We start from the raw sequence: 13,557 nt of genomic DNA, 5'->3' as shown, positions 1-13,557 counted from the left end.
AACTCCAAAAGGTTATAAATGGATTAACTGTCTCTGATGAGGGGTTATGATGCAAATATTTTGTATAAGGGATTAAATACTTGATGGAATTTAAATGTATTGAATAGGCTTTTATCAAAAACAATGTTTTTTTTATATAGTGAAGTCTGCAGTAGCACTTAGAACTTTATTTTATTTAATCTCAATTTAGATCCTGAAGTCTTCCCATGATGGATACTGAGTGAGCTGGCATGGAGAGTGTGAGGGTAAAGGGTGGTGCATGGGAGTCCATGGGTTGGCACAGGGGATAGAAGAGGCCAAGGCAGTAGGCGGTGGGTGGGGACATGAGGATTGTGGGACTGAGGGCTTGTTATTACAACTAAGACAAAGTCCCAGAGCGCAGATCACCTTTTAATCATGCCCACCTCTGCACTCAGCGGGCACTGTGGCCACCTTTGTGGAGTGGGGGGCTGTGGAAGGGGTGAAGGCTTGACATGAGCATGCACTCACCCTCACAGAAGAAAATCCAGCCAATTGGTGCTGCTTCACCCAAGGCGGGTGTACCGAGCAGTATGCAGCACGGTAACATTGTGGATAGCACAAATGCTTCACAGCTCCAGGGTCCCAGGTTCTATTCCGGCTTGGGTTACTGTCTGTGCGGAGTCTGCACATCCTCCCTGTGTGTGCGTGAGTTTCCTCCGGGTGCTCCGGTTTCCTCCCACAGTCCAAAGATGCGCAGGTTAGGTGGATTGGCCATGATAAATTGCCCTTAGCATCCAAAATTGCCCTTAGTGTCGGGGTTACTGGGTTATGGGGGTAGGGTGGAGGTGTTGACCTTGGGTAGGGTGCTCTTTCCAAGAGCCGGTGCAGACTCGATGGGCTGAATGGCCTCCTTCTGCACTGTAAATTCTATGCAATTCTATAAGTGCGAGGTTATTCACTTGGAAGCAAAAACAGGAAGGCAGATTTTTACCTGAATGGTTGTAAATTGGGAAAGTGGAGTGTGCAGCAGGATCTGGGTGACCTTGTGCACCAGTTGCTGAAGGTAAGCATGCAGGCGGTAAAGAAGGCTAATGGTATGGTGGCCTTCATTGCAAGAGGTTTAGAGTACAGGAGCAGGGAAGTTGTATTATACAAGACCTTGGTGAGGCCACACCAGGAATATTGTGGGCAGTTTTGGTTTCCTTTTCTGAGGAAGGATGTTCTTGCTCTCGAGGGAGTGCAGCGAAAGTTTACCGGACTGATTCCAGGGATGGCGGGACTGTCATAGGAGGAGAGATTGACTAGGTTAGGTTTGTTCTCGCCGGAGTTCAGAAGAATGAGGGGGGATCTCATAGAGACGTATAAAATTCTAACAGGACCAGACAGGGTAGATGCAGGGAAGATGTTCCCGGTGGTGGGTGTGTCCAGAACCGGGGGTCACTGTCTGAGGATTCAGCGTAAACCATTTCAGACAGAGAGGAGGAGACATTTCTTCACCCAAAGAGTGGTGAGCCTGTGGAATTCATTACCACAGGAAGTAGTTGATGCTAAAACCCTGAATATATTTAAGGGGCGTCTAGATATAGCACTTGGGGCAAATAGGATCAAAGGTTATGGGGAGAAATCAGGATTAGGCTATTGAGTTGGATGATCAGCCATGATTGTGATAAATGGCAGAGCAGGTTCGAAGGGCCAAGAGGCCTCCTCCTGCTCCTATCTTCTATGTATCGATGTAAGTATCTACGAGCCCGACTCTGTGCACCTGTCTCAGGAACTCTGGGCCTTTTGTCCCTATGAAGGGCTGGGAAATGAACAGCATAGATACCTAGAAGGAAGTGTATACTAGAGCGGGGGAATAAAGTTTCAAATCAGAAAAAGGAAGAAAAACAGGAGATGGAGAGTTAGGTGGTTGTTTCTGACTAGTGCAGACGCGATGGACCCAACGGTCTTTTCTGTGCTATGTGACTCAGGGGGCGGGAGTCTCCCAGCCCCGCGCTGGGCCGGAGAATTTCCGCAACTGCACCACGCCACCCCGATACCGACACGCGATTTTCCACAGAGCAGAGAATCGGCGCCATTGGCGCTGGTGTGTTTGGAACGGCACTGGTCGCGGGCCACTCTATGCGGCTGGGCCGCCGATTCTCCGGCGCGGCTGTTCTAAAAAAGCAGAGTCCTGCCGGTGCCGTCCACAGCTAGTCGCAGCCGGTGGGAACTCTGCACGCAGGGTCGGGGGACGGCCTGTGGGGGTAGGGGGAGGGGGGCTCCAACCCCGGGGGCCTCCGATGGAGCCTGGCCCGCGATCGGCGGGTCGGCCTCTTGCTCACCGGGCCTATTTTCTTACGCGCCGGCTCCTGAACTCCTGAACGACATGTTGCGTCGGGGCGGCGCGTTGAGGGAAGTCACCGTGCATGCGTGGGTTGGCACCGGCACCACTGCGCATGTCCTCGTTGACGCCAGCACCACTGCGCATGCGCGGATCCCGCGGCGCACAGTTTGTGCCGGGATAGGAGGCTGGAGCCGCGTGAACCGCTCCAGCGCCGTGCTGGCCCCCTGTAGGGGCCAGAATTGCTACTCCCAGCGGCCCGTTCATGGTTTCCGATGCCGTGGACACTGCCGCCGAATGGGAGAATCCCACCCAGAAACTCTATGAGAAAGATTGGATTAGGAGAGAGAGAGGGAAAATGACAACAAATGGTAGGAGCAGCACGGTGGCACAGTGGTTAGCACTGCTGCCTCATGGCACCGAGGACTCGGGTTCGATCCCAGCCACTGTGTGAAAACCCCACACATTCTCCCCCTGTCTACGTGGGCCTCACCCTTATTACCCAAAGATGTGCAGGATTGGTGGATTGGCCAAGCTAAACTGACCGTTAATTATTGGAGTTTTAAAAAATATATTTAAATTGACAAAATAGTTATATTTTTCAACTTTAATTTTTATATTTTCAAAAGCTCTAACAACAATTAGAACCTCAAGAAATGAGAGTACTTTCTAAACAAGCTCAGTTTTATTGCTGGAGAGGTTGACAGGCAGAAATTGACAGCTAATAATAATAATTTGCTTATTGTCACAAGTAGGCTTCAATGAAGTTACTTATTTTGTAAAAGGGCGCTAAAGGCTAAAATGGTCAAGACTTCTTTCAGTGGCAGGTTTAGCTCCCATTTACCATACAACATACAAAAGCAGCATTTACACACCAGTTAGTGAGGTGCAATGGTGGACCAGACATCAGGAACCAGTTTTTGTGAAGCTAACAACCTGGAGCTGCAGAACTCCAACCACAGTTTTTAGATATTCAGAATTTTGTGCAGTTTAAATATGAATCATAGATACAGAATTTTAAAATTAATTATCTTTATTGTCATAAGTAGGCTTACATTAACACTACAATGAAGTTACTGTGAAAAGCCACATTCTATCGCCTGTTCGGTACACCGAGGGAGAATTCGGAATGTCCAAATTAGCTAACTTGGCGCCCTGATCTCCGCGGCCCCCAAAACGTCTTTCGTGTCTTGTGGGAGGAAACCAGAGCACCCGGGAGGAAACCCATGCAGACACAGGGAGACCCAAGAAATCTAGTACATTTGGTGTCAAATTAAGAATGTTTGCTATATTTTCATCGATTAATTCTCCAGAATGATCTGTCACTGCAAACTATCAGACACATATGCATTAATTTAATGAATACTTAACGGAGGTGAATTGCTCAATCAAACTCAGTATTTTATGTCGAGGGAAAAAAATAGCCGATTTTTATTTCTCTTTGAAAAAACATTTTCTGGGAGACGATTGTGAAGACTGACACTTATGCATTTTATAGCAGCTATGGAAATCTAAACAATCCTTTTTGATCATTTATGTGTGGTAGCACAGTGGTTAGCACTGTTGCTTCACAGCACCAGGGACTCAGAGATTCGACTCCCAAATTGGGTCACTGTCTGTGCGGAGTCTGCACTTTCTCCCCGTGTCTGCGTGGGTTTCCTTCCACAAGTCCCAAAATGCGTGCTGTTAGATGATTTGGACATTCTGAATTCGCCCTCAGTGTGCTTGAACAGGCACCGGAGTGTGGCGACTAGAGGATTTTCACAGTAACTTCATTGCAGTGTTAATGTAAGTCTACTTGTAACACTAATAAAGATTATTGTTATATTCTTCAGAATTCATTTTCACAAACATTATTGGTTCCTTACACATTGTTTTGACAGCACGGAACTTGGGCATTGAGAGGGAACTGAAATAAGATGGCTTCTTTAAAATAGGTGGAAGCACATGTGAAGCATACAACAACACATACCAGCTGGATGATAACATTCAACATAGGTTTGAATGTTTGTAGCAGTTAGTTTTCAGTGCTAGAAAGTTTATTTGGCAGTAATTAACACTTAGCAGATCTTTAACATAGTACTTCAATAATCCAATTTTCAACTTCTTCATCTAATGTGAAATAATCATTATTCTAATTGAAGTAAACTCATGTTTTTGGATTCTTTCATTATCACATGGCCTATAATCTGCGTTTTGCAACCAACCGAAAGTTTATATCTTGTTTAGAATCATAGAATTTACAGTGCAGAAGGAGGGCATTCGGCCCATCGAGTCTGTACCTGCCCTTGGAAAGAGCACCCCACTTAAGCCCACGCCTCCAGCCTCTCCCCGTAACCCAGTAACCCCACCTAACCTTTTTGGACAGTAAGGGCAATTTATCATGGCCAATTCACCTAACCTGCACATCTCTGGATTTAATGCTGATTGCACTCATTCACCTTCTCTGTTTTGCCCCACTTGGTTGCTTACTTATTTTACAAAAGCAAAATGTAATTGATATCATAAAGTTGAGGTGGTGGCATAATGGCATTGTCACTGAACTAGTAATCCAGAGACCCAGGGTAGTGCTCGGGGGCCCAGGTTCAAATCCCAACATTGCATAGATGCAATTTGAATGAATTAAACAAATCTGGAATTAAAAGTCTAATAATGACCATGAAACCATTGTCAATTTTTTTGTAAAAACCCATCTATTTCCTAATATACTTTAAGAAAGGCCTGATTGACACTTAATACTGCCTCAAAGGCAATTAGGGATGGGCAACAAATGCTGGCCCACATTACATGCAAGAATAAAATAAACCATAAATAACAAAGCATCAGCTACTCTTCTGCTTTCACGAAGACCAAACATTAACTCATCACAGCATTCATACTAATATTTTAATAGTAACTTTTTGTCACTGATACCTGTTCGCTTCTTTTGAAGGAGACGTGCACAGGTACTGTAAGATCACTTTTTCTGTGGAACAAGATACTAAATACCATGCCACAGCAGTTGATTTTAAAGAACGAGAAAGAACACAAGATGGTATCCAGTTTTCTCACAATTCAACTCCTTTAACTTGGCTGTTTCTGAAACCTAACAAAGACATTATTGTAAACTCTACAGAGCTTCAAATGGCAATTAGCATTCTTACATGTTGCTGAGCGTTTGCTGATCTTCCTTATGGTCTTCATAAGGCCAACTCAAATCTGCAGTATGACTACAGATTACCTTTTAGTTTAAAATAAGACTCCTAACGTATGCCCCATGAACCTTAAACCTTGTGTGAACTCAGATTCAAATGACATCTCCTCATTAATGATCCAAAACTTCAATCAATGAGTGGCTGTCATGAGTAGAATGAAGCCCTTTTTTCCATAGGAATGCAGGGAACAGGATGTATTAAAAAGACAATGCTGTACATACTACTTTTCTGGATAAACAGTATGATTATTGTAATCTGGATGATCTGTCCTGGTGAATGACAAAAATTAAGAAAATGTAGAAATATTTCCATATCTTTACTACAAGTGGTTTAAAAGCACAGATTATATCTCAATTTAAAAAAGGGGACTTGAGAAGTATTTGAAAGAATAGAGTATAAAAGTGACAGAAAAGTCAGGAATTGAATTAGAATAGATGAACTCCGGATGGAGGGCTAACAGCAGCTCAGGAATAACGAGCTAATGGCTTTCTCCTGCGGTTCAAGTTCTGTATAAATTTTACTAAAAAATAATCTTCAAGGGAGGATATGCAAATCCAGGAAATGGATGACTTTCAACATAAAATTCTTAAAATTAATTTCTTGTGCTTTTTGAAATTCCATCGAAATGTATCTTCGCATTACTTTAGAAGTTGATAATATCTACACTTGTGGTGATGAGTAACCCTGCATTTCTCTTGTCAGGGAATTTAGAAAGGGGGTCACCACTGTTTAAAAATAAGGGGTTGTTTGTTTAAGATGGAGATGAGGAGAATGTTCTTCTCTCAAATAAGGAGTTGCTTGTTCAAGATGGAGGGGAGGAGAAACTATTTCTCTCAGAGGGCCATGAGTCTCTGGAACTCTCTTCCTCAAAAGGTGTGGGCGCAGAATCTTTTAAGGCAAATCCAGATAGATTCTTAATTAACGAGTGGGTGAAAGGTTGCCAGGGATAGGCAGGAATGTGCGGTTGAAGTTGCAATCAGATCAGCCGTGACCTTTCTGAATGGTGCAGCAGGCTCGAGAGGCGAGTGGCCATCTCCTGCTCCCAATTCGTACCATCATACATATGTTTGTATGTTCTCACTATGAAAGTAACAATGCATCTTTTTTTCCATTAAGTTATACTAATGTAAAATGATTTCAAATTTTGACTTTAAGATACATTTTGTGACAGGAAAACATCTTGCTTACACTGTATGGTTGTATTCATTTCTAGTTTTATATAAAAATGTTTTTTAATGTATTAAAGAAACGCTTCAATTTTGTTTTAAGTAAACAAACAATAAATCAAACTAAATCCCATCCCAGAATTATTGTGGATGATTTTGTAAAAATACTTGAAGATTTGGACTGATTTAAAATGTAATTCGGCAAAGAGCGGAATTTTAATTGTTAATACCACCAACAGTAATTTCTGGCATACAGCAGTGAAGTCTGGATTTTTAAATAATTTTTTGATTTAAGATTTCCAAAAATTCTGGAAAGAAAAATATTTTATTCAGTATTACATATTGGAGCACCAATTCCTATTGTAGGTCCAAAAATCCACTCTGCCGTCAACTTAGCACATCACTATAGTAACACATTGGAGACTGGCAACATGGCACCACCATTAACAGTGTCTTCACTCTTGTCTGCTTCTTGATAATTACCTCAGAGCTATACTGGAAGTGACCTACAAGTAGGCCATAGAAGAAAGTGGACAAGGGAGATCGAGAGAAGGAATGAATTAGGCCAACATCCTCCAATTAAAGAGTGTACGTCTTAAATAAGTACATTTTTTTAATACAGGCCAAAACAAATTAAACTCCACAAAAAGTATAAATTGGCAATGCATAAAAGTAGAGATACGATGAAACTATAGGATGCGATTCGGAAGAATGTGCCTTTATATGACACCATATAATGTGAGGGCATCTCAAAACCAATAAGTTAGGATACAATTAATAAACGCAAACTAGCTTATTAGTGTTAAAAAGATTCACCAGATTTATTTTTCAATGAATTAATGCCCCTGCTTAAATAATGTAGATGGAATTTAAAACAAAAATGTTTTGTACGCCAGAAAACTATGCCATCAGTTCAAGCCGACAAGTTCCCAAATAGTTCAGTTTTTCCCAGCTTCTCATCTGTCTTTCTCCGTTTGATGTTTTCAGAGAATATTTCTGTGTTCTTGTTCTCACAATTGAGCCGAAACATACTTATTTCCGTAACCTACAGGGCAGAAGGAGGGCATTTGGCCCATCGAGACTGCACCGAACCTCTGAAAGAGCACCTTACCTAGGCCTATTCCCCCACTCTATCCCCATAATCCCATCTAACCTGCAAATCCCTGGACACTAGCCTTCTCAGCATTTTTCAGATATATACCAGTTGAAGTCCGCATTCAGATTCTCACAGTTGTTACAATTTTCATTCCTGCTAGGGAGACCATTATATAGCCATTTAATTTCCACCAGTATGGTTTAATCCCAGATAAATTTCCACCAGTATGGTTTAATCCCAGATATTCATGGACTGAACTCTGCCCTTAATTTTCATGCTCTGTTGTAACCCAAGGTTTGCAAAGTGGGTTTAACAGTCTCTGTGTATAACTTACATCATCCTGAAACGGATGTAAAAAAATAACTTGACTAATCTTCAAGGGTGAAAAACACAATGGACAATCCCCACTCTCCTCAAACTGACCTGCTTTCTTATCTTCTGGTCAGCTAAATCAGGAAATATATTTTGCTACAGCCATTTGTTTGAACTCCTAGAATAGGCTAGGCCTCTTTGGTACAGAGAACTCCGAGATGGGTGGGTGAACCCCAATTTTTAAAAAAATCTCTAAAATTACAAAGCAGTTTGAAAGAGAGAAGTTAGAATTCACCATCACATGGGGTAGGTGGGTTGAGGAGAAGCTAAATGAAGTGCACGAGGGAGAAAAGGTTATGATTTTGTATATAGGATTAAGTAGGACGGGAGCAACTTACTTTCAGCATAAACATCCACATGGACCAGTTGGGCCGAAAGGCCTGGTTTTTTTTTGGTCTAATCTTTTTCTAGCGCGCGAGCTATATTTTTCTATTGCAGACTTCAAAATGACTGAAACTGAATGATTTGGTTAGAACAAAGAAAATTACAGCACAGGAAGAGGCCCTTCAGCCCTCCCAGCCTGCGCCGATCCAGAGCCTTTATCTAAACCTGTTGCCTATTTTCCAAGGATCTAGTTCCCTCTGTTCCCCACCCGTTAATATATCTGTTCAGATGCATCTTAAATGATGTTATCGTGCCCGCCTCTACCACCTCCGCTGGCAAAGCGTTCCAGGCACCCACCACCCTCTGCGTAAAAAACTTTCCACGCATATCTCCCTTAAACTTTCCCCTCCTCACCTTGAAATCCGGAAAACCGATTCAACTGTACAGAAGCGGAAAGTATATTTTGTCAATAGAGAACACCTGATCGTTTGTTTTAGGCCTGGTTATAAATAGGCAAGTGAACAAATTCAGTGAAGAAACACGGGAGGTGGAAGTGGAACAATGTACCAGCAGGCAACAGCTGCAGATGAAAAAAACGCGGAGAATTGTCGAGATAGTGTGATTACAACAGTTTTATTAAAGATCCCAAAGACAAAACAATTTTGACAGTTTGAAGTTCGAGCGACATCTTCTGATTTCAGCAAAACCCTGGAGAGAAATGCTTGCAGGCTGATGGCATCTTAAATCATCGTCTGGGGGCACACTGTAACGTAGTGACCAGGGTGGGGTGGGGTGGGGGCTTATTTTACAGCGTTCATTGAAGTCACATTACATATGTGCCCAAAACAAATCCTCTCCGATTTCTAATCTAAAAATGTTCAACGCACAATGCAATTTGAAAAAAAAATTCTACTGCTTTTACATATGCATCTCATCACAGTACAGGGGCGTTTTCTGTGTACACATTCCTCCCCCCGCCAAAAAAACATGCACATCACATCTCGCCCTGTCTAATACTGTACAAACACACGCGCGCGAGAGAAATAAGAGTGAAGAGTTAATGTCTGGATCAGCTACCTAGGTACCTGGTGACCCCCTCCCCCCCCAAAAAAACCCAACAGTTCACTGACACACGCCATGGAATTAACTCGTCGTTATAACATGAAGACAAGGGTGAACAGGGTTAAAACAAAAACTTCACCTCTCTGTTCAGGCTCAATTCAAAACGGTTGGGCTTATTGCTAGGAAACTGTGCAATGCGTAAACGATTGCTGAATAGGGTACTCACTCAGAAAGAGAAACCTTGTAAAAGTGAGCTATTGCTTCTTGATTTCTGTGTCATGTGCTTGTCGGTTTCCCTGAAGCGAATATTCCTAATGCAACAGCAGCATTATCCGGCATTGGTTCCAACACATTTATTGCATCGCATAATGTGGCTTCTCAAGTCAGGTGGGGGGGGGGGGGGGGGGCAATTGCAATGCTCCTTAAGGGTTCAAGGCGAGCAATCATTTATTCAGTTTACAGCTGGCGCACTCACCCACCTTTAAGTCAGGACTCAAACTCTGACACTAACCACCAGCTTGAGCCATGTGATGAAGCTGAGACAGAACTGCAGCGACCCCTATAGCGATTGCCATCAGAGATGCTCCAACTCTTCGAAAGCAGCGCCGAGTGAATGGTCGTGGTTTGTGACCCCGCCTTTTTAAGCTGGTGAAGGGATGCTTTCAATTTGATCCATCTTTCAACAGATCGCACTGCACACTTACTCCCAAAAAGGCGCTTGACCCCAGTGTCACACAACAGATTTGTGGGCAAAGTTAATAAGCTCCAGAGAAGGGGCAGTAGCAACGTAGATATGGAATTGGCCCAGTGACAGGAATCATAGAGTGGTGGTTAATGGATGTTTTTCAGGTTGAAGGAAGGTTTGTAGTGGAGTTCCCCAGGGGTCAGTGTTGACCTGGGCCTTGATATGCAGGACAACATTTCAAAGTTTATGGATGAGTACAACATTCGGTAGGGTTGTGAACTATGAAGAGGACTTCAAAAGGACATGGGCAAGTTGGTGGAATGGGCAGACAGGTGTCAGATGAAGTACAATGCGGAGAAACATGAAATAGGGTGTCATATTAGCACAGTGGTTAGCACTTGCTTGACAGCGCCAGGGTCCCAGGTTTGATTCCCAGCTTGGGTCACTGACTGTGAGGAGTCTGCACGTTCTCCCCATGTCTGCGTGGGTTTCCTCCGGGTGCTCCGGTTTCCACCCACAAATCCTGAAAGACATGCTGATAGGTAATTTGGTATTCTAAATTCTCCCTCTCTGTACCTGAACAGGTGCCAGAATGTGGTGACTAGGGGCTTTGCACAGTAACTTGATTGCAGTGTTAATAATGTAAGCCTTCTTGTGACAATAACGATTATTATTATGAAACTAATGAAGTGCTCTTAATAGTCAAGAACTTTTCCATCTTTCCTGGGCATCGAGACAAAATTTCGCTTCAGCCTAGTTTAAAAGCGTACCCTGTTGGAATATTGAGTGGCTGAAAGAGAAGTTTGGATAAAGGATAATTGGAGATGGATGTGTGGAGGAATTGCACTACTTAAAACAAAAATAACAAGTTGCATTTATACAGCTTATTTAATAAAGTGTTCTGCGATGCTCACAGGCAGAGGCAGACTAAGTGGTAGCAGAAGGATTCAACAACCTGAGGACTAGGTTTTGAGAAAGTGTTTTGAAGGCAGAGGTTTCAATATAGGCAACTGTAGAATCATGATGGTGATGGAAAGAAGCATCTGGAAGTGGGTACTGTGCCTTTAGAGACACTTTGAAGGGTCAATGTATTAACAAGGTAGTGAAGGATCTCTCTCCAAACCTATCATGACAATTGTGAGGTAAGGTGCCCCATGAACGCAAGCTCTCACACAATCATTCTCCATTCATTTATAATAAAGAAGAAAGAATTAGAGTTACATGTCACTCAAAAAAGCCTCAGAATGATTTTTATGCGATATAAAAATGAATATAACTGGAGGGGGGGGGGGGGGGGAGAGAGAAACGTTACAACCTATTTGTTCCAGCAGTAGAATGAATCATTTTGAAGATCAGTGACTATTGTTATGTAGGTAAATTAAGCAATCTCAGCACCTAGTACATTCTCACAAATAACAATGTGGTGGCTAGTTAATCTATGATCTGGAAATTTTGGAATGGAAAAGAATCAAACCAGAATGAATGGCAGCAAGAAGTTGGATTGTAAAATGATCAGTAAGACTGAAATACAGGTCGTGTGCAGGTGAGAAATGAAAAGCCAGAAAAGACGAACTGAAAGTCTGCATGTGAGGGCGTTTCTACATGTTTAATAGTTCCAATGACACATATTTAAGAAACATACACCCCAAGCCACTATTGTAGCAGTGACACCATGAAACCAAGTTTTATGTATATTTTAAAAATGATTTTACTGTCTGGAAACCCCTAATTGATTTTTTAAAAAGTCTAAACCCACATCCCAGTAACTTGGGATCACAATTAAAGATGGCTACACATTTGTTTCACTATAGACCTTCTACATTCCAAAGCCCATTGAAATTGAGATAATCTATCTGAAAGGTCGCAACAGGAACAATGACCTTGATAGCTGGTGAAAAAGGGCCTTCTCCCATCCCAATAGAAAAGCTTCCTGGGGACTCAATTAGGTGGACATAAACTATTACATATTTTTACTTGGACAATAATACCCTGGGTGAGTGAGGAATTCCCAGCCATGATCTAATCAAGTCACAATTGGAATACACTAGCCATGACCATATTTAGGTCATTGGGCAGTTGGAGAGACAAAGGCATGTGACAAGCCAGCCCTTTGTGTGGTTTAAGCACCTGTTTACTCTGCAGAACAGAACAAGCAACTGAGATGCGGAAAAAAACAAGATCAGGAGAATGTTCCTTTTTACTATTCAGGTGCCGGAGAAAGAGATTTTAAACGAACTCAACCCAGCATTATTAACTACAAAGAACATTAAATGGTCTGTAACTTTACTACAGAACCACTAAGTTCAGCCTGAAGCCAGCTAAGTCAGTAATCTTAATGAGCCATGTGCCCCTTTAACTTGACTGGACTCTAAATCACTTAATCTACCCTCTCCGCACTGTAATCTGTTTGTGAAAGTCTTCGCATTTTAAAAAATTATTTTAATTAGACCAGATTAAGCACAATAAAAACAATACCTGTGTGGCACAGTGGTTAACGCTGCTGTCTCATGGCACCAAGGACGTGGGTTCAATCCTGGACCTGTGCCACTGTCCGTGTGGAGTTTGCACATTCTCCCCGTGTCTGCGTGGGTCTCACCCCCCACAACCCAAAGATGTGGGTTGACCACACTAAATTGCCCCTCAATTGGATTTTTTTTAAAACTCTGTATAATTGTGTTTTTTTTTAAATTTAGAGTACCCAATTATGTATTCCAATTAAGGGGCAATTTAGCGTGGCCAATCCACCTAACCTGCACATCTTTGGGTTGTGGGGGCGAAACCCACGCAGACAAGGGGAGAATGTGCAAACTCCACACGGGTAGTGACCCAGGGCCGGGATTCGTACCCGGGTCCTCAGCACCATAGGCAGCAATGCTAACCACTGTGTCACCGTGCTGCCCTAATTGTGTGTTTTTTAATGGTATCTGCATATTCCAGTTAAACACTCAGTATTGGCAAGTAGATCCATTCTGCAAAAGACCTGTTGCGATCAAAAGAGGAGGGGAGCCGTTCAACCCCTCCACACCTGATTACCTACATATACGTGGCAAGATAAAGTAGCTATAGCCCCAGATGACCATAGACTGCTTTCCCCTTTGACGGGAAGAGCTGACTGGTGGTGATTTAACCTGAGAATCGCCACACCACAGGCAAGGGGCAAGGTTGAGAAGGCTGGGCTTTCATGAATAACATCAGCCAGTATTGCAATTGAACCAGCCCCCACTATAAATATCAGATGCTGAGCCTGGAGCTCATGCAGACGCTAGGGTGCGGCCCTGAGATTCAGAGGGGGATGTCAGCGACACTCCAACAGGTCCACAGCCGACTGGAGAAGTCCCAGAGGCTATGGGCATAGGTGATGGCGCTGGAAAAGC

General features: G+C 42.9%; 1 protein-coding gene across 7 annotated transcripts in view; it reads right to left on the bottom strand.

Moving 5' to 3' along the window:
- The window catches only part of LOC119969563 (phosphoprotein associated with glycosphingolipid-enriched microdomains 1-like), a 143,692-nt gene extending 133,591 nt beyond the window's left edge, over positions 1-10,101 (bottom strand). For 5 of the 7 annotated variants that reach the window (XM_038803323.1, XM_038803327.1, XM_038803326.1 and 2 more), the window contains exon 1: positions 9,725-9,935. The gene's annotated coding sequence lies outside the window, so the exon portion shown is untranslated. Of the gene's footprint in view, positions 1-8,850; positions 9,005-9,724; positions 9,936-9,977 lie in introns of those variants that run through there. The other 2 variants (XM_038803324.1, XM_038803325.1) reach the window with 2 other exon arrangements.
- Between the last annotated feature and the right edge of the window lie 3,456 nt (positions 10,102-13,557).

Source organism: Scyliorhinus canicula, chromosome 7 (genome assembly GCF_902713615.1).
Source record: "Scyliorhinus canicula chromosome 7, sScyCan1.1, whole genome shotgun sequence".
Classification (NCBI taxonomy): domain Eukaryota; kingdom Metazoa; phylum Chordata; class Chondrichthyes; order Carcharhiniformes; family Scyliorhinidae; genus Scyliorhinus; species Scyliorhinus canicula.
Note: the sequence above shows the minus strand (reverse complement) of the source record. Positions and strands in the feature narration are given on the sequence as shown.